We start from the raw sequence: 19680 nt of genomic DNA on the forward strand, positions 1-19680 counted from the left end.
CGCTTCCTGTCTTGGTGTGTTTAATAGGTGGAGTGTCATGATCCCGGCATACTGCTACAGACACTGCTTTTTTGTTGTTGTTATAATTCCTTGTACAGGGACTCAATTATCATCGTGTATATCAATGCAGGCCCCAAAGAATTATATTGATTTTCAAACACGGGAACCCTTATGATTTTAAATATATAACATGATAAAGCTCCCCCATTTCCCCTGTAAGCTCATTATAATTTATTTCTGCCTACTCCATAGCATGAACCCAACTGATATTTAATCTCATGTTGATACATGACTCCTTTAATTTCTTTTCACATCATTTTTGCCAGTTACGTCTCTGTGCTCAGATGTTACAAATTCCTGCATTGCAGTCTTTCCACTCAGACACAAATCATTAGAACCCCAAAACGGGGATGAAGAGGCCAAAAAATGTCCTCACAATGACGAGTTTACAAGATAGTTAAGTACACAAACAATAAAGTTTGGTACATTGTGTAACTACTGGCAAATGCTACTGGAAAGCATATTTCTACGATCAGCAGATTTATCATTGCAGGGCCACAATTTTCGGCCTACAATCTAAAGACCAGTAGAAGCGATCTTTTATTATTATTATTATTATTAATTACACCCCTCACATTTTTATAAATATTTCGTTATCTTTTCATGGGACAGCATTAAAGATATGATCCTTCGCGACAATGTAAAGTAATCAATGTAGAGCTTGTATAAAAGTATTAATTTACTGTCCCCTCAAAATAACTAATGTCTAAAACTCTGGGAACAAAAGTGAGTACACCCTTAAATGAAAATGTCTAAATTGGCCCAAATTAGTCATTTCCCTTCACCGGAGTCAGTTGTGAATGAGCAGCCGGTGCGTTTATATTGATGTTATCGCTCTCACGCGCTCTCATTCTGATCACTGGAAGTTCCAAATGGCACCTCACGGTAAACTGTTCCGAGGGCTTGGAAAAAGGATCTGAAAATAAGAGAGAGAGAGAGAGAGAGAGATGGCCTTGGCTAAAATAAAATTGCCAACACCCGGAAACTGAGCTCAAGCACGCTGGCCAAGACCGTACAGTGAATTCAACAGGACTGGTTCCACTCAGAACAGGCGTCGGCATGGTCATCCAAAGAAATTGAGTGCATGCACTCGGCGTCGTATGCGGAGGCTGTATTTGGAAAACGTGTGTGAGTGCTGCCAACACTCGGTCGAAGGGGTCGGGGGTTAGCCTGTCAAGCGCCATCTTAGAAGGCAGCCTCTTTTAAAGACCAGAAAACAAGAACGAAGACAAAAAAACGAGAAGTTTGTGCAAGACAAGCCGATGAAGGACTTGGGTTGATGGAACCACGTCCTGCGGTCTGATGAGGCCTAGGCTACGTTCACAAAGATGCGCCACAAAACGGCAACAGCGGACAAAGCAGCAGGAAAAAAGTTGTTGGTGAAAAGAAACCGATAAATGTAAAAAAATATTGGCTTTGGTCGGACCAAATTCTTGACATCGTCACAAACGCGTCACGGTGAGACCTCTGCGAGGGACTATTTAATTCTGTAAACACGCCGCCGAGCAGTTTTCCCCAAGGCGCATTGTGACATCCGTCATCAAAGTACGATGTTCAATTTGAGTATTCGCCAAGCAAAATTTGTTCCAAGATCCAATTCCTCAGCGTTAAGAACTATTATAAAGAATAAAAGACAGTAGAGTATAAGCGGTCCAAGCGATCAGCCGTCAAGGTCGGGATGTTCCTCCTCATCGAGTAACAGCTGTGACAGAGCCTTGGCACAATTGTCGTGTCCCACAATCGTGACCTCCACCGCAGCAGAGGACACACTGATGACGCCGTCAGTCACACGAACACGTTGCTCACTTTGGCCTCGCAACTGGCAAACGCACCAAAAAGTGATTTGACGGCGTACAGTAATACTGGTGACGTACAGTATGTCCTGATATTCTCACAGCAAGTGTGTCCTAACTTGTGCCTATGACAGTCTTGATGTGTTTAGAAAAAAAATAGTCAAAAATAATATAAGCTACTCATAATAATTTGGGATTTTTGTTTTACCTTTTCAACTTAATTTGAGCTTCTGTTAACTTTTGAATGTCCTCCTGTGAAATAATTTGGTACTTTTTGCACAATTTGCTGGCCTCGAACACTGAGTCACAGGGCAAAATTCACAACAGCAGGTGTTCTTTTATTTTTTTCAACTTTAAAAGGAAGTCCACGTCTCGACTTCCACTCTTTCTGTACCTCCGTTGCCTGCGACTGATGACACGCAAAGCTCAGTGGACTTTGAGGACAAAGGGTCTAATAGCGAGATTCTGTTGAGCAGTTGTTTGGTGTCTTGGTCTAATGACGTCACAATGTGAACGGCATGATCGGGAGGACTGTTTTAAATACTTATTTCAATGGAAACGGGAAATCTATTGATCAAACACCCGTTGTTGATTTTTACCTTTCAGCTACTTGTTGGAGAACCGCAAAACATTAAACAATCGCGCATTAAAATTCCCAGAAGATTGTAGTGCATTTTGGGTTCATTTGGGAATTTCACCTGCAGCATTGTGACCAGGGGTTATCACATCTGCCTCACAGTTCTTAAGTTCACGGTTCGAATTTCAGCGCGCCTTTCTTGTGTGGAGTTTGCATGTTCTCCCCGTCCGTCCATCGGAACGTGAGTTTGGCGAACCCCAAGTGAACAAAAAAAACAAGTAAAATAAAATAAAAAATACTTGCATCTAACATGCATGTTGGGTATTGGTATTATGCATAAACCTAAGCAGTAGATAATGGACGGATGGATAGTAGGTACCAAAACCTAACCCCTAACCTAGACAATTGTACCACAAAAATAGATGCATCCGTTTTGTCATTGGATTGGGCAGGTGTACCCAACGTTGTGTCCTTTGGGTTTACTCCATTCAGCAGAAACGACGTTCGGTTGCGGAGTATCGATCGGTGCGGCGGAAGCAGATGTGGCGTCAGCGAGGTGAAGGCCACGCACCGTAACAGCTGGCTGACAGCTCGCCTCCCCCCCCCCCCCCCAATACAAATGAGCTTCTCCGGCATCCTCCTGCTCCCTCGCTTCTTCCTTCTACTACTACGACGGTACCGCTGCTCGCACGTCACTGTTAGTTAAACATGCTAGCGTCGGATTAATGTTGATACTTTTTCTCTCCGCCTTTTCCGTGTCTGGGATTTTCCATGACCGTGTCCATTATTGGTTACAATTTGGCATGAGGCTGTGCAGTGTCTGCCTCTCAATTCTTTTGGTCTTTCTTTTCCATTTGTTGTGTCAAACAGATGCTCCATCACACGCTTGCACGCTCGGCTGAGTTAGTACGAAGACGGCCAAAGATATGAGCTATCAACTGTCACCGTGAAGCCCTCACGAGTGCGTGTCGTGTGTGTTTTCTGCTTGTGTATCAACACCCACTACATGGGAAAGTTGCAAATTTGTTGGAGGGTTTGCGAATTGCGCCACAACACGGTGACCCGTTGTAAACTCTAATGAAGGCGTCGGGAACCTTTTCGACAGACACCCACAAATGCCAAATATTTCAAAAATCTAATTCCAAAAGAGCCATATAGTATTTTAAAAACTGAGTACAGGTGTATTTGCGCATTTATGTAAGACCAACACTTTTAGAGTACAAAAAAGTCTCAGAATTATTTTAAGTAATATTATTACGCTGTTGCTCACCAATGATGCCAAAAGTACTTCGTACCATTAATGCGACAGCTAGTACTGCACGGTTTTCCCGATGGCTTTGGAGTTCATACATTGTCAGATTAATTAATAAATAAAATTAATTGTCGAAAGGGCTTACATAATTACTGGTTCCGACACGGTCGACGTTAGACCCTTCTGAGCCTGTGGACATCGACTAACACGCAAAAACTACGGCAACCCCACTAGGACAAACTGTCTCTGCGTCATTTGCGTTGCGGCCCACAACAAACTACGGCAACTCCACCAGGACAAACCTTCTCTGCGCGGCAGGAATCACATGTACAGTATGTCGTTATGAGGGCTCCGCGAGCCATTTGCGACCACCGAAAGAGCCAGGTATGGCTCGCGAGCCACAGCTTCCAGACCCCTGCTATGCAATGTGATGCAATGCAAGAGCTGAAGCTGAAGATGAAAAATATGTTGTTTATATTTTAGATGAAATTTCACAGGGCACTAATTAAAATGAATAGAAATACAAACCCACCTCAACGCGACATGGCATATGTAATTTTTTTTTTCTACGTCTTGCTCAAATGCTCATCTTCAAATATTCATCCATCCATCCATCCATTATCCAAGCCGCTTATCCTCACAAGAGTCACGTAAGAGCCGGAGTCTATCTCGGATAGCTTCGGGCGAAAGGCAGACTACACCATGAAGTGGTCGCCAGTCAGTCAGGGCAGATATCAACACCATCACTGAGCGGGAATCAATCCCACACTGGTAGCGCCAAAATCAGTCGTGTGTACCACTACACTATCAGTAACTCATTCCAAATATTCACTCCTTAATAACAATTCATGATTTGTATTATTCATCACATCAATCCTACTTGTAGTCACTTTTTTTCAATATAATAATGATAAACGTATTTTCTTCGAGCAAACTGACGGGGATAAATTATGAAGTCCTTCACAGTGGTGCATGTTTGGTTCCTTTTTAAGTCCCACTTAAGTAACCAAGTATGGTTCTTCAAGCGTCTTCAGTATTTGAACTGCATGCTTCATGTTTATCTTAACTACTGTATATGCAGGTGTGTGTATATACAGTATACACACTACATATTAACAACTGTCCTGTGTGCGTGAATGTAAATATCCTGGCAGTAAAAGTGGATAACGGAGGAGGCCGGTTTTGTGAAACTAAACGCGGTTGCTAGGCTAATCTTGACCGGTTTCCGTGACAACCAAATGCATCACCGCAGCCATTTGCTTATCTGCATTGTTGCTGATTGAGCTACACTCTTGTTAGTGTGATTTACGAGGAACAAAATGAAAAAACGGGGACTCATTTAGTCCCTTTGCCTGCAGTCAGGGAAAGTACAGATTTCTTTCAAATGTTTTTTTTTTTGTTTTGTTTTTTGACCTTCACTATCTGCTCTAGGCTCCCTTCTGCAACCAGTCACTTGTTTCAACCACATGCCTGTTTTTGATTTGAATGTATTTAATTGGAGTGCGTGTTTACACGAGGAGAGTACAGACAGATGTGCAGAAGAAGGACATTGCGGTGAACGTGGACCCGCTGGACTGAACGAAGCCCCCCTTTCGAGCGGTGCCCCAACTGTGTATTTTGAAATGGATGAACTGTATTTTGTAAAAAAAAAAAAAACAATTTCAAAAATAAGATCCTACACAAAGTGTGTAGGATGAATCGTAATTCATTGGAGATTTACATGAAAACAGACTAGATAGCTTGCTGAGCTAAAGAAAAACAACCAAATGAGAACAATGTGTGTGGACTTTTCATATGACATCATTGAAAATCAACAAAGTTGCTTTATTATACTCAGCAAAATAACTCAGTTGGGGTTGGAGAATTACATAAAAAATATGTATTGACCTCAGCTACCGAAGATATGTTTTGAAATCAATAATAGATTTATGATTAATGGACACCTGACCAACTTTAAAAGATGCTTAAAATCGGGCCAAGAGAGATTTTTTAAAAACTAGTTGGATACTTGTATGCGTACAAATACTTTAGGTGACAACAATAAGTGCCCGATGTTTAAATTGGATTTAATCTGGTCGCAACACCTTTTGTTGGATGTCGTCCAAAACTAATCTGGTTCTGTCTAAAGACTTGAATCCCTGCAAATGGGGGAAATAAAAAAATGTATCGTAAACATCAACATGTTCTGGAGGAAGTCTCGGAGAGCCAAGAAGTCGCAAATAACACAAGAAAAGGTGGCTCGGTTTACAGCACGATATCTCGAAAGTTAGAATTTACTGTATACGTGTGCACTTACGTGGACTGCACATGGTAGCCTTGTTGAGCAATGAGTCATTAAAGACCCTGTAAAGTGAATTCAGAGATTTGTTTCTCAATACATTATACACGTTGATGAATATTGGTTAAAAAAAAAAAGGGTAGCGAAAGAACTACAGTAAAGGCTCAGTTCTCGAACGTCCGCGTTTTCGAACAAATCGGTTTTCCAACGAAAATTTCCAGATTTTTTTCCTTCTGTTTTCGAACAACAACAAAAAAAATCGGTACTCGAACGCCCCCCGACAAAACCCGGTAATAACATATTGCGTGTGGCCAGACCCGCTGACCCACGACGCGCTTTGTTGTGAATTTCCACGGCGCCGAAAAAACCCCAGAAATAACCCACGACGTGCTTTGTCATTGTCAATTCGAATGCACCCCCCGCCCAAAAAACAAACAAACAAACAAAACGGAAATGACATAACACTTTTGCTTTTCTGTGTAACGCAGCCTCTGTACACAGACGTGTCCCGGTAGTGACTGTTGTTTTTCTTCTTATCAAGGACTACCTTATTAACCCCCAATCATGGCGCCAAAGAAGGCAAGTTGTTTGTTTCAATTTATTCTGCACTTTTATTAATAAAAACAAGTTTACAAGGCTGGGGGCCGATTCACTACAGATACGGCAATGCACTCCCAGCCTCGCGTACTCTACTACTAAAGTATACATTTTAAGCAAAAACTAAAAATATTTCTTAAATTATTTTATTATTCAAAGCATTTAAACGATAAATGTATTTCTACTATACAGTTTATTATCAGGAAAACCTTTAAAAAATGCTTTAAAAAGCCCAACTTTTTGGGCTAGGAACACATTATTTCTTTTCCCATTCATTGCAATGGGAAACATTGATTCGGTGGTCGAACAAATCACTTCTCGAACCATTTTTTGGAACGGATTGTGGTCGAGAACTGAGGCATCACTGTATGTGACAATCAACTGTGGAAAATATCAAAATAAAATATTTTTTAGAATTGCCGTTTTTGATGTTTTGGTTGATATTGTTTTTACCGTGCCGAGAGTTTCATCTGTCACTTCAGCCTTCGTCAGACCCGATCAGCTGTTTTAAGACACGTCACACCAGGAAGCAGGAGCGGCTCTGATGAAGGCTGGAGTGACGGCGGAACTGTCAGCAAGGTAAGTGATTTTGTTTCAACCAGGGAAGAAGAAAAAAAAAAACATTCTTGCAAGGTCTGAGGTGACAGGCAGGGCCTTCGCACTGGTGTGGGTACTTCACAGCGACTCAGTACAGCAGTTTGGAAAAGTCCCATAACAACCCCGTGGTATATATTTTGTATTTTTCCGCCATAGGAGGTTGCAAGTGGTGTGTCGTCTCCCCCCCCCCCCCCATAGCTCAAACATGCAGATAAAAAAACTTTGCAAGTCAAAGTTGCGTCCATTTTTTTCCAGCTCGTACAAGTGGAATTTGATTACCAATTCGTAGTTGAGCAGGGTGTGATTTCACGTATTCAGCATTTGAGAGCAGGTAGAAGGACTTCATTTTACCCGATTTTGAAGTTTCAGTTTATATAATTGGCGCTTTCACTCGAATTTGTCAAGTTTGTTCACAACACTCTCAAACTCAGAAGACCTTTATTTTCACAGTATAAGGATGTTAAATGTACGTGGATCCACTGTACACCGTAATGCCTTGTGTGTATTATACAAGCGAGTACAATAGTAATCTCAATAACTAATATTTATACACGTTAATTGGAGACTCTAAATTGCCCCTAGGTGTGATTGTGACTCTTGTCTATCTTCATGTGCCCTCCGATTGGCTGGCGACCGGTTCAATGTGTACATCACTTCCTGCCCAATGACAGACGGGATAGGCTCCAGCACTCTCGTGACCCTCGTGAGGATAAGCGGCTCAGAAAATGGATGGGTGCAAGGTTCACTTGTCCTCAGACGTATTTAACATTGTGGCGCACCCCAGTGTTTCGTTTTAACACTGCTGCTTTAAAACCAATTCATGGCTCTTCTAAAACAAATATATTCCTATCCCTAATTTTACCGTGAAAGGACTTTCCAAATTTTACTATGCCTATGTATAATACGCACGATTAGGTTTTGAAGATTGCTTTAGGGGCGGGGGAGGGGGGATAAAATCCACATTATACATCCATCTACAGTAATTAAAAATATGTAGCAGCATGAATAAGTTAGATGAACAATGTCAGTCGTATAAAATCTATAAGATCTTGGTGTGAGAAAGTTCACAAGCCGTGTGCAGTGAGAGAGAGAAAATTGTACTTCTTCCCCAAGCCGCCATTGAAACTTCACAACGCCGAATGTTGTTGGTTTTTATGCCCCTGGCAAAATCTAAAGTCAAAATGTGAAAATTGTCACGTAGGTGTTGATTTGCAGGTGCTTTATTATGAAATCCAAATCTGCTCTTCTGTCAAATTAGATTGTGTTTCCCCGCTCCCCCACTTGGAAGGCAATTAAATAATAGACCCTGCGCCCCTGTTCCTGCCAATATCCAGCCGGCACTCAACCCCCCCCCCACCCCCCCACCCCGCACTCACACGCACAGAGCCACCAATTAGTTTCTCTCTTTTTGCATAGTTTCTTTTGAAAGACATGCAAATGAAGGTTGTGACAAATTAGCCAACTCCCCCTCTTATGCCACGCAGGCCGCAAAGGTGTGCCCCCCCCCCCCCCCCCCGTCCGTCTTTTTAGTGGACTAACTCCTTCACGCACCACTCAAAGTCAGTCCTTTCCCTGGCGTATCATTCGGTTTGCCATCCAGTTTTGAATGAATAGTGTGATTTCCTCCATCATCGACACACAGTAATTTAGCCCCCTCTGGTGTCTACAGACGTTATGACGTCACAAGGCAACTTGAAGTGGCTTATTGAAATATTGCGAACACAAGGTAAAAAGAAAAAAAAAGGAAGACGAACTCGTCAAAAGGGTTCAAATATGATATTTTGGAGGTGATATTGGATTCTGACACACATTTCATTTCTCGAGTCCATTGGTGCTTGAAAGAGCCATTAGCCTCCCGTGGTTCTTGGTCTGCTGCCTTTTGTCACATATCCCCCCCCCCCCCACGTGTCACGAAATCAGCACAAGGGGGCGCTACCACGCAATGCAGCCACTGGCCAATTAGCAGGGGACTCATAAAAGATTGCATTTGCCCCTCAATAAAATGTAAAAACAAACAGATCTATTAGGTTGCACACAGACATATCTCCTCCTCTTCCCTCATCATCTTCTTCCAATTTGCCCTTGTACCACTTTTTCCCCACATCCCCTTTCCCTCGTCTTTCCCGCTCTCGTGTAGTGCAGAATATGCTAATAAGCCACGCACCGGCAACTCCCTGGGTGAGAATCACTTATTAAAAGCATAGTTGGGAGGGTTTATGCAAATGGGGGCAAATCAAAGCCGGCGCTACCCCCACTTCTCTATTGCATGCATTGTAATAGTTTATTCCTCATATTGCTTTTTGTTGTTGTGCTTTTTTTTTTTTCCTTCTCCCCCTTCATTTCAGAGGTTTTATCTCTCGCCGTGATGCAAACAGTTTGCTCGTCTGCAAAAAGGAAAACTTTCATTTCCTGTCGAGTGGATTGACAGATTTGTTAGGAGGAAAAGATGGATAATATCCGCCGCGGCCGAAGGCTGCCACGAAGTAGTCTGACACAGACACTGATTAAGCCTCTCGAGATCCGAGGCGATTGCAGGTCTTAGTTGTGAGAGGTGGTGGTAGTGGTGGGGGGTGGAAAAAAAAAGACGCACCACAAAAAAAAAAAAGGGGACGGCTGAGGAACAAATTGGATTGTATGGGATGAAAAAAAAAAAGTCCTGCCGGTGGTCGCCTTTAGCTTGCGGTGCAAACATCATTTGTGCTTATTTGAATCCAGACTATTAGGTAGATGGTCTGGTTTTATTTTCCCGCATATTTCCGAGTGGAAGTGTCACTCCTTCCCCAAATCCGCTCGGCTCGCTTTGCACGGGGGCCAAGTATTGTAATGAAGGAATTAATTAGACCTCTTGACACCCACACGGGTTTATATTTATACCACTGCAATGTACCTTAACCCCCCCACCCCCCCACCCTCCTCCCAGGCCTGTAGCTCACCTCGCGTCGCGCTAATTTGGATTGCAGAGGCGAGTCGGCCGTGTTTCCATATTTACATTTCCGCCGTCAAGGAGCAGAGGTCACATAAAGGTGCACGCTCGACAGTCTTTCTTTGGGTGCTGAAAATCAGCCGGTGACCCCCCCCCCCCATAGCAACCACCACTGGCCCACATTGTAGTCCTAGAGATGACTCACTGACTTACTTCAAACTGAAATTGATTAAGCAGACTGAATTTTTGTTCACACTTCAAGGGCGTCATAACTCAGTCATGCCTTACACATAACTGCAGACAATTATTGGTCAGGAATATTAGCAGTACGGTACTCTCGTGTTAGTAGAATTGAGTACCACCAATGGAGTATTCGTATCAAAATAATGCCGGGGTATGAGCAAACTACATAATATTGCTGGAAGCACAGAAACACTGACCAACATAAATACTTGGGAGTTTTTTCACATCACGTTTACATTCTCACTTGTTGCACGTGTTTTTTTTTTTTTTTTATAAATCACTGCTCTTTGATGAACAAAAGTAATCTCTGAACAATTCCACTATTATAAAGCACATATGACTGTAACGTATCTGCAACATTAAATAATGTGGGATTTTTTTCACTCGATATTATAATGAGGGACCATGAACTGCATTATGATGTCCTATACAAGAAGTAAAGCCTCCCTTGGGGTGGTGCGGCGATACGGACATTAAAAATGGATGACAGATAGTTGACAGAGGGAGGGGAAATATTTAAATAAGCTTACGTGTGGCAACCGTGGCATGTTTCGGTATTCACTGGAGGATTTAGTGGAAAAGGCAAAAAAAAAAAAAAAAAAAAGTGGTTTGTATATTTATAACGGCGTTTTTCTGTTTCTTCGTCGCTGGATTTGCAAATGTAATCGATCGAAGTCGTGAAATTGGGAATCAGGCAAAATGTTTTAGAAGTTACTCTGATTGCACGAAACTGTGGGATCAAAGGATTAACCGCAGGTCTGCTTTTCCTTTGCGCCACAATTTCGGCACCTCTCAGTCAACGAACGCTCATCTGTAAAATTGAAACCCTTTCAGATTGAGTCCAAAAAAAGACATTTCTCGAATCATCGAGAGAATCAGACTGCTGCCCAAAGTTTAAAGCAACCAACGCAGCGTTTAGAAGATAATAAAAAATATTTGAGCAAGCGTTTGACTGGAAGTTGGATAGCGAGATGCTGCTCTCGATCGAATAATTAATAACTCCAGAGCTCCTGTGACCCTAGTGAGGATAGGCAGCACAGAAGATGGATGGATGGAATAATTGTACATGAAATAAGTGATTTATTATAGACTAAACATGATTGCACTATTCAAATTAATCTGGACTATCAGTATGTGCGAGCATATGCGCTTCAATTGATTTTTTTTTTTTTTTAGGTATGACTAAATCACAGCAGATCCTGCCAAGGCGGATGAACGTTGAAAAGTTGAGACTCGCCGGGGGAATCCTTTGAGGAAATTTGAATGTTTAACCCAAGGAAAGGCCCCAGCGACGCGGTGAAAGAAGCGGCGGGGGATTGCGTAATCCAGAGCGACACGGAAAAAGGGTTTTGCGACGGTCGTAGCACCTGGACGTCAGCGGGGGGGAAATTCCCTGATGCGAATCCGGAAGGGTCCGCTGAATGGAAAGTGTCATCGTCATTTTAAAATCAGTTCCAGCTAAAAAAAATTATCGGTCGCACCCCACCACCGCCGCCCACTCTCTTCCCATCATTCGCCCATCAGGTCAACTGAGGTTCCGCTCTCTTTTAAAATATGAAATGCGCGTACTTCACGAGGGTGGAGAGTAATCTGCGCTAATGAATTAGTTTTATCATGCGCACAAGTGTCGCATATTGACTGTTTGCTGCACTCACGCTGATATAGTTACACAGAATCAGGCCTACATTAGTGACAAACGCAGTTCAATAATGTCTCCGCCTGGATGAAAGCAGCCCCCCCCCCCATAAAACCATCAGAGGGCAATCGATGTGCTTTCATCCCCAGGACGGAAATTGCACTCACACGACTGCAACTCTGTGACGGTCCCCCCCCCCCAAATCATTAACATCAAGCTCGCGGGAAAGAAATCAAAATGTCAGCCGGCTCCGCAATCTCGGGCCAGATGACGATCGCCGCCATTCTTCACGCTTTCGTTCTCATCGTATCGGGCGCCAGCGCTGTCTCGCGCCGCCGACTCTTAACTGTACCCAACGCGGAGAACGGCGGCACGCTGGGCGCGACGCATGTTCGATAAGTTTTTAAAGAATTATTGAACATACGGGAAAAGTCGCTCAGACGTTCAACCGCCGTGGAGACTTTGCGTCATGAATAATGGCTGCCTGTTCCCCAAAGGCCTCATTACTTTGGCTACGTGGTTACTTCGCATTAAAAAAAGATGCTAACCTTTGTTGACATAAGTGGAATTACAGGGGTTTAAATTTGAAATTATCTCAAAACTATAATCCTGAAAACACTTGGTAACGTTGGGAAATTTAGACAAAACATCCGCCTTGGGTTGGGCACTTATTGTTCCTTTTATGAGTTGGGAAATCACCAAGATATTCTATGTTAAGTTGTCAAAATCCAAGATGCATAAAGATATATTTTACATGCTTAACGTGCGGCGCTGACCTACTTTGGGGCTTTTTAATGATTTACGGATGCAGAGTTCTTGATGAATCTTGACAAACTTCAGCAGTCAGTTGAATTCATGACTATGTATATAGTGGTGAATAAAAGAGGAAAAGTTATATGGAGGCAATTTTCATAATGAGCAGGCTTAGGAGCAGGACCATGCTGCTTACATGCTAAAACCGACTCCAACAGATCCGAAGGAGCAACCACTACTGCCTTGGTTTTTAACATCTCAACCAATTTTTTTTTTTTTTTTTTTTAAATGTGAGAGATTCCCGAAACCGCAGGGAAAAGCTACTTGCTCGCTAACCGCCGGGAAAACATTTTACGGCTTCAGTCCAACAACATTACGAGCTTCAAGTGACAGAACGGACCGAATCGTTACGATCACAGAGTGGGTTGACCACGCAAGGACGGATTCGCCGTCATAAATCATGAAGAGGTTTATCATTAGCTGCTGTCGGCCAGGACTGTTTTTCAAGCAGATCGGGGTAGGGGGGAGAAAAAAAAAATCATTAACACACCCCAGACTGCGGATAATCAGGCAGGATAATCTTTTACCACTCGCGGTATAAGTGTTCCCTTTAGTGTTCTTATCAATAAATGAATAAAATCGTCACATCTGAAACACCATCTGACCATTAAACGCTTCAGGGCAAATGAGTGGCTACAGTACCCCCCACCCCCCACCCCCGATTGAACTTTTAGTACAACAAGTTTGCTTTTAATCTTTCACAAATGTTTTTTTTTTTTTTTTAAAAACTTTGCTGACTTTCCATCGGAAGAGGGTGAATCGACCTCAAATTACGCCGATTATCGGTACGTGCGTAACACCACTTAAGGGTATTTCTGGTTCAAGCAGCGGAAACGACACAGATTTAAAAAAGATTTAAAAGAAAGCACCTTAAACTGTGTTGATCTCGAACGCCATTGTTTCAAGTTCTTGCTTTTGTAACTAATAAAAAAGGATTCTCTTCTTTTGTCACTAATGGGGGCTGGTACTCTGCTGCTCTACTAGGCCGTGTCCAAAAGAAGTATTTTCCAAGTTTTCCATTAAAAAAAAAAAAAAAAAAAAGACATTTTGTGAAACTCCGACCAAGGACAACATTTTCTAACTGTATATAACTGTGACTGGAACCCAGCCATCTCTTGACAGTTTTTAACAAACTCGCAGAATTGTGGAAAATTATGGATGAGTATGAGGGGCACACGCATATTAATGCTAAGAGCATAACACCGAAGTCTAAAAATTTGACAGGAGAACAAGAAAATCTTCCACCGATTATAATTAGGGACAGTATATTATCTAAAACCCTTCTGGTTACCGTAATTTCCGTCATATAAACCGCAACTTTTTTTCCACACGCTTTCAATCCTGCGGTTTATGCGGTGACGCGGCTAATTTGTGAATTTTTGCTAACGGCCGCAAGGGGCCACTCGAGCAGAAAAGGTAAGAATGTGACCGGTGGAATATATGTGCCGAGGAAGTAACTTTTACTGGTCCTGTCAGCGCTGCGCTGGCGTTAGCAATGTGCTAAGGTGTCGCTGCTGTGTTACTGGCGTGTCTCAGTGATATTTACCAGTAAGTTTTATTTTAACCGGCCCTGTTAGCACTAGCCCGGCGCTAGATTTAAACTCTTTTTTTTTTTTTTTTGTACCGTCCTTCTTTGTAAATATCTCGTGTTTCAATGTGGGCACTTGCGGCTTTTACACAGCTGCGGCGTATGTATTTTGCAAATGATATTTCCTTTACAAATGTAAACAGGTGCGCTATGTAGGCAGGGAATTACGCTACATTATGGTTGGACCAAATCCAACAAGAGGATGTAATAATTTCTCAGGCGGGAACAGACCCAATAATAACACCTTAACGCATAACAAAACATAAACTAGTTCACCGTTATGTCAAGGTTCATTGAATGTCAGAGTGAGTGTGTGTCCAAATATTAAAAAATCCATCACAACCTGACATAAAGAAAAAAAAAAAAAGCTTGGTTTTAAAATCTATTGAAAACTCGTCTTGGGTCCGGTTGTTGTTTACCACATTATTTGACACGCCAACATGCGCGACTGACATTTGACATCTTTCAAATGTCAGAAAATAATCAAAACCGCAACAGGTCCCCCTCCTCCTGATAATCCCAGCGCATGTTTAAAAACAATTTGAGCCGGTCGCCGTGGGGGTGGGGGAGCGACAGGGAAACCCAAATCAAATCAAATCCCCCTATGTCTGCCGACCCTGCCAAGCGGGAAACGTACTGCGACGTTCCGGTTTTAACGTCCAAAGGATTCCCGGGCGCACGGTGAGTAAATAAGATGATAATTTATTGCCGTTGCTGCAAACGTTCAAACGATCACGCTTTTGATCATCTGACATCCGGGGTAAGTCCTATGTAAGCCAAGGCCCTGCGATGCGTCCTACAAATATAACTTTGCATGTATAGTACAGTTTTCAAACGCACATCTTGGGATGCCTTCCCATTTTATCTCATGTAACTCGTTGTTCCTCTCCCTTTTTGCGGCATTCGCACTAATCCAAACACCGCTCACTGTGTACACATATATCATCTCCGAGAACCCACTTGAACTGTTCGCTGTTACGTAAGCAATTAAAAATCTAAAAACGCCGTCTCCTCTGCTGAACTCACACGAAGCAGATGAAGTGCAATCGCTGTAATTAATTTCACGGAACAACTTGTAATTATTACGGTAAATCTTCTCAGCGTTATCATCCCGAGAGCCATCGTGCGGCGCCTCCTACCTGAGCCGTCAATCCGAAATTGCCTCCCCGGAAATATGCTACGTGGTTTTCGAATCGCTCAGTTCTACTGCACAGTCATATTGTAGATTAAAAGGTAGCTTTGCGAGCTTGGCGTTACGTGTCCACGAGGATCCACACTGCCACGTTTGGAAAGCCAGGAATAAAAGTCTACAGCGGTTTGAAGAAGAAGAAACTTTCCAAAGCTTCACTAGAGGGAAGGTTGCAATAAAAGACTGATAAAATATTCATCACAGTTAAATCAGTGGGAAGGAAAATGAAAATGAGGATTCTATTTCTCTTAGACACTGGAGCTCGGTTTGGCATCTATATGAAATGTTTTCTTCTCCATCTGATATTAGTTTGCACCATGTAGGAAATGCTGTAGTATGTATGCCAGGCCAGTAGTTGGCAGTGTAAATGCCTCACTCCCAAAAACAAATATTTTCACCTCACTGCATAAATTAAAAACTCATATTCTATATAAGACACGGTGGATCAGCTGGGTAAGCCTCACAGTCCTGAGGTCTCAGGTTCAATCCCGGACCCGGCTGTGTGGAGTTTGCATGTCCTCCCCGTGCCTGCGTGGGTTTCCTCCGGGTACTCCGGGTTCCTCCCACATCCCAAAAACATGCAACAATAATTGGACACTCTAAATTGCCCCTAGGTGTGTGTGATTGTGAGTGCGGCTGTTTGTCTCTATGTGCCCTGCGATTGGCTGGCGACCAGTTCGGGGTGTACGCCGCCTCCTGCATGTTGACAGCTGGGATAGGCTCCAGCGCTCCCTGCCACCCTCGTGAGGATAAGCGGCAAAGAAAATGGGTGGATGGATATTCTATATGAACTCAGCGATATAAACTCAGAAACTAGAGCTTCTCCTTCAAGCTGAGGCTAAGGAAGTTTAATTTGTAATCTTCATGAGTTTTTTTCTGCGAGCCCGTCCGAGCAAATTTTTATTACAAATTTCTTTTTAACTTTTGTTTTTTTCAAAGTAGGCTACTATAACTGGGTGACTCACCTCCGCTATTAGTCGACTTACAAAGCAACTAACTCCTCTTCGCCCATGTTGTTGTTATGACTTTTTTCTGAGCAACTTTCTTCGGATTCCTGATTGGCGAAACTGGCCTGAACATGAAAGGGGGCCAAGTGATGCTTTGACATCATTTGAATACATTTTCACACTCGCCAAGCTTTCGGTTGACCTCTAACAATGGAAATTATAAACGTGGAGAAATATTAGTCGCTGGTGCGAGCTTGTTTTTGAATTTTTGCAGCAAAAGTGCCAAATTCCATTATAAGAACCTGTTGAATTCAATGAGCTTTGTTCAGGCGCAAAAACTGATTTGGAATTTTAAAGGCCTAAGCGTCTGGAGGTAAAATTCACCAAGTCTTGCACTGTTCACCCACAAACGCATTACAGTACCGTATTTTCCGCACTATATTCCGCACCTAAAAGCCTTTAATTTTCCCAAAAGCTGACAGTGCGCCTTATAATCCGGTGCGCCTTATATATGGATCGATATTGAGCCTTTAGCGCAGCTCCATCTAATCAATGCATAACGTAACCCCGGCCTCTACTGTAGCGTCTATTCTATGCGCATTATAAAGCGGTGCGCCTTATATATGAGTTAGACTAGTTTTAAAATAGGCCATTCATTGGAGGTGCGCCTTATAATGCGGTGCGGCTTATAGTGCGAAAATGACAGAAATGAACTCATTTCTGCATCCATGCGCTTTTGACTGTAGAAAACGTGAATATGAAATACCCCCACCACTATCGCTCCTATTTAATCGCCGAGATATCAAAATTGAACCTTTTTCCAAGTCAGGCATAGAGCACTGTGCGTAGGTGCCCGCCTTGTGCGCTACCGGCACTCAGCGGCGGATCATACACAGTGAATGGGTTCGTTGACGGCACACTGTGCGGTGCTCAGGGTAGTTTTAGAGGCCCTTCAGAAGAAGAAGTGTTTGAGCAAAAGTTTAGGGTGTTACAAAAAGAGCAGAAAAAGACACAGATGGGTGGCCCAGGATTAAAAGTCGGCTCGGATGGGCTCCAAAATGGTGAGGATAAGCAGAATATAAGATGAATGGAGGAACTGGCAAGGGTTTACTTTACTGTGTACAATGTAGACATGGTCTTTGCACAGAAACTGAAGGAAATTCAAGCAGCTAAAATGTAAGACACAAGCTCGGCTATTTAAATCAACGCTGACATTTTTGTGGTTCCAGAGCTGAAGTCATTTTTTTTTTTTTCCCACCCCCCACTCAAAAATGAGATGAGCCGCATGAAAGCAGCGCAGGCCTCAGCGGGCGACCCAACAGCCGGATGAAGTGACCAGCGGTGCTCAGCGACCCGAGGAGCGCAACGGGAAAGCAGCCGAGCAGACTGCAGCGCCGGCGCGGCCCAATCAAACAGCTCTGAGGCTAAAAGGCCAAGACACGGGACACAAATTGACTCCGGGTGCGAGGGGAGACCGGCGCCCTCCCCGGTCGGCTAACCTTCACAGTTTATAGACTGGCGGGGAGGCGTTTTTGGAGGCGTGCCACGGTCATTAGCAATCCGGTCACTCTTTACGTTCCTTGTTAGCGCCTGAGATTTGCGCCTGATAAGTCCAGGGGCCGGCTCACCTTTTCGGAGGCGGGAAGAGAACTCGCACTCTGTACTTCCATTGAAGTTCAGATACTCGCGTAAAAAAGACAAAAGTAATGATTGATAGTAATGTACGTTAGTAAAAAAAAAAATATATATATATATTTTTAAATGTACGTTTCTGTCAATTACAGTTAGTGGAAAGTCTACCCTTGTTCAAATCCCAGATTTTCATGATAATGAAAAATTATCCATCCATCCATCCAAGGCGCTTATCCTCACAAGGGTCACGGGAAACCCGAAGCCTGTGCCACAAAGCTTCGGGCAAAAGGCGGACGACACCCTGAACTGCTCGCCGGTCAGTCGCAGGGCAGATATCGACACCATCACGGAGCGGGAATCGATCCCACGCAGCCCGCACCAAAGGTAGGCGTGCGTACCACCACACTATCAGTGACTCAATAAAAAATTACATTAAAATAAATGTTTTTCCCCTATCATTAATGTGCCCTATGCCCTGTCCTGTACATCTCCATTAAAGAAGGGAGGCAAAGTACTCGTAAGTGTGCACACCCTAATAACTGGGGACGTGGTGGTGTTTAGAATGAACCAATTACAACCAAACTAATAGGAAATGGGTGTCAGCACACACTTGCCACCCTATAAAGTATAAGTGCTTCCTGTTTAAGCCCCCCCCCCGAGAATTTGTCTGTCCTGGTCGCCTTTCCGTGGCGTTTTCTCTCCTTCTGGCAGAAGCTTGAAGCTTTTGTGCTCACATTGCCTGCTGTACTTGCCACCACTGTTCCTTTGCCACCGTGCGCCTCTCTCACGCCACTAATTGAGCAAATTCCATAATTATTACACTGCTAAACACTGATTGAAGACCCCCAACACTATTTTTTTTTTTTTTTTACTACACAGCCACAGGCACTTCTCATAGCAGTAGATTATTTATTGCCACTCGGAGGGCTGCGCTTTACATAACTTTAAACCGAAGCAATACGGAAACCGCCTGACGGAGACTTCTCCATCTGCCTTTTCCCACCTCCCCAGTTTTTAAGAGTGGCGGGGAATTCCACGCGCTATTAATCTCATAAATCTAACAAGCTTAGGAACTTTTTTTATTTTAACGACACATGATGTGGAATTAATGGTCCGGTGCACTTAAAGAAAAATGTTTACGCGCGCACGCACTAATTATCATCGGCGCCATTTGCAATGTAAATCGCGCGCGCTTGTGGCGACGAGTTTAGAACGTCGGCCGGGCGGAAGGCAGCCACAATGCGGGAGAAAATAAAGCGATAATGTGCTCGGGTAGAAATCTAAATAAGACCTGCCGAGCGAACATAATCTTCCCGTGCCACGTTGCCTCATATATTGTGATGCCTCGGCTTGTTTGTTTTGTGTTCGGCTGGCTGCTTTCAAAAGGGAAATGATGGCGATATTTCCTCGTCAGCCGTAATGACCTCCCATTTGGAAGTCTTAAAAGTCTGCACGGGGGCCGTGCGGTGCATTCAGAGAAGCACGAGGCTTGAGCGGGCTTTAGTCTTCAAGACAAAACACTTTTCACGGAGCACGAGTAAAAAAAACAAATGGA

The sequence above is a fragment of the Syngnathoides biaculeatus genome, chromosome 12 (genome assembly GCF_019802595.1).
Source record: "Syngnathoides biaculeatus isolate LvHL_M chromosome 12, ASM1980259v1, whole genome shotgun sequence".
NCBI lineage: Eukaryota > Metazoa > Chordata > Actinopteri > Syngnathiformes > Syngnathidae > Syngnathoides > Syngnathoides biaculeatus.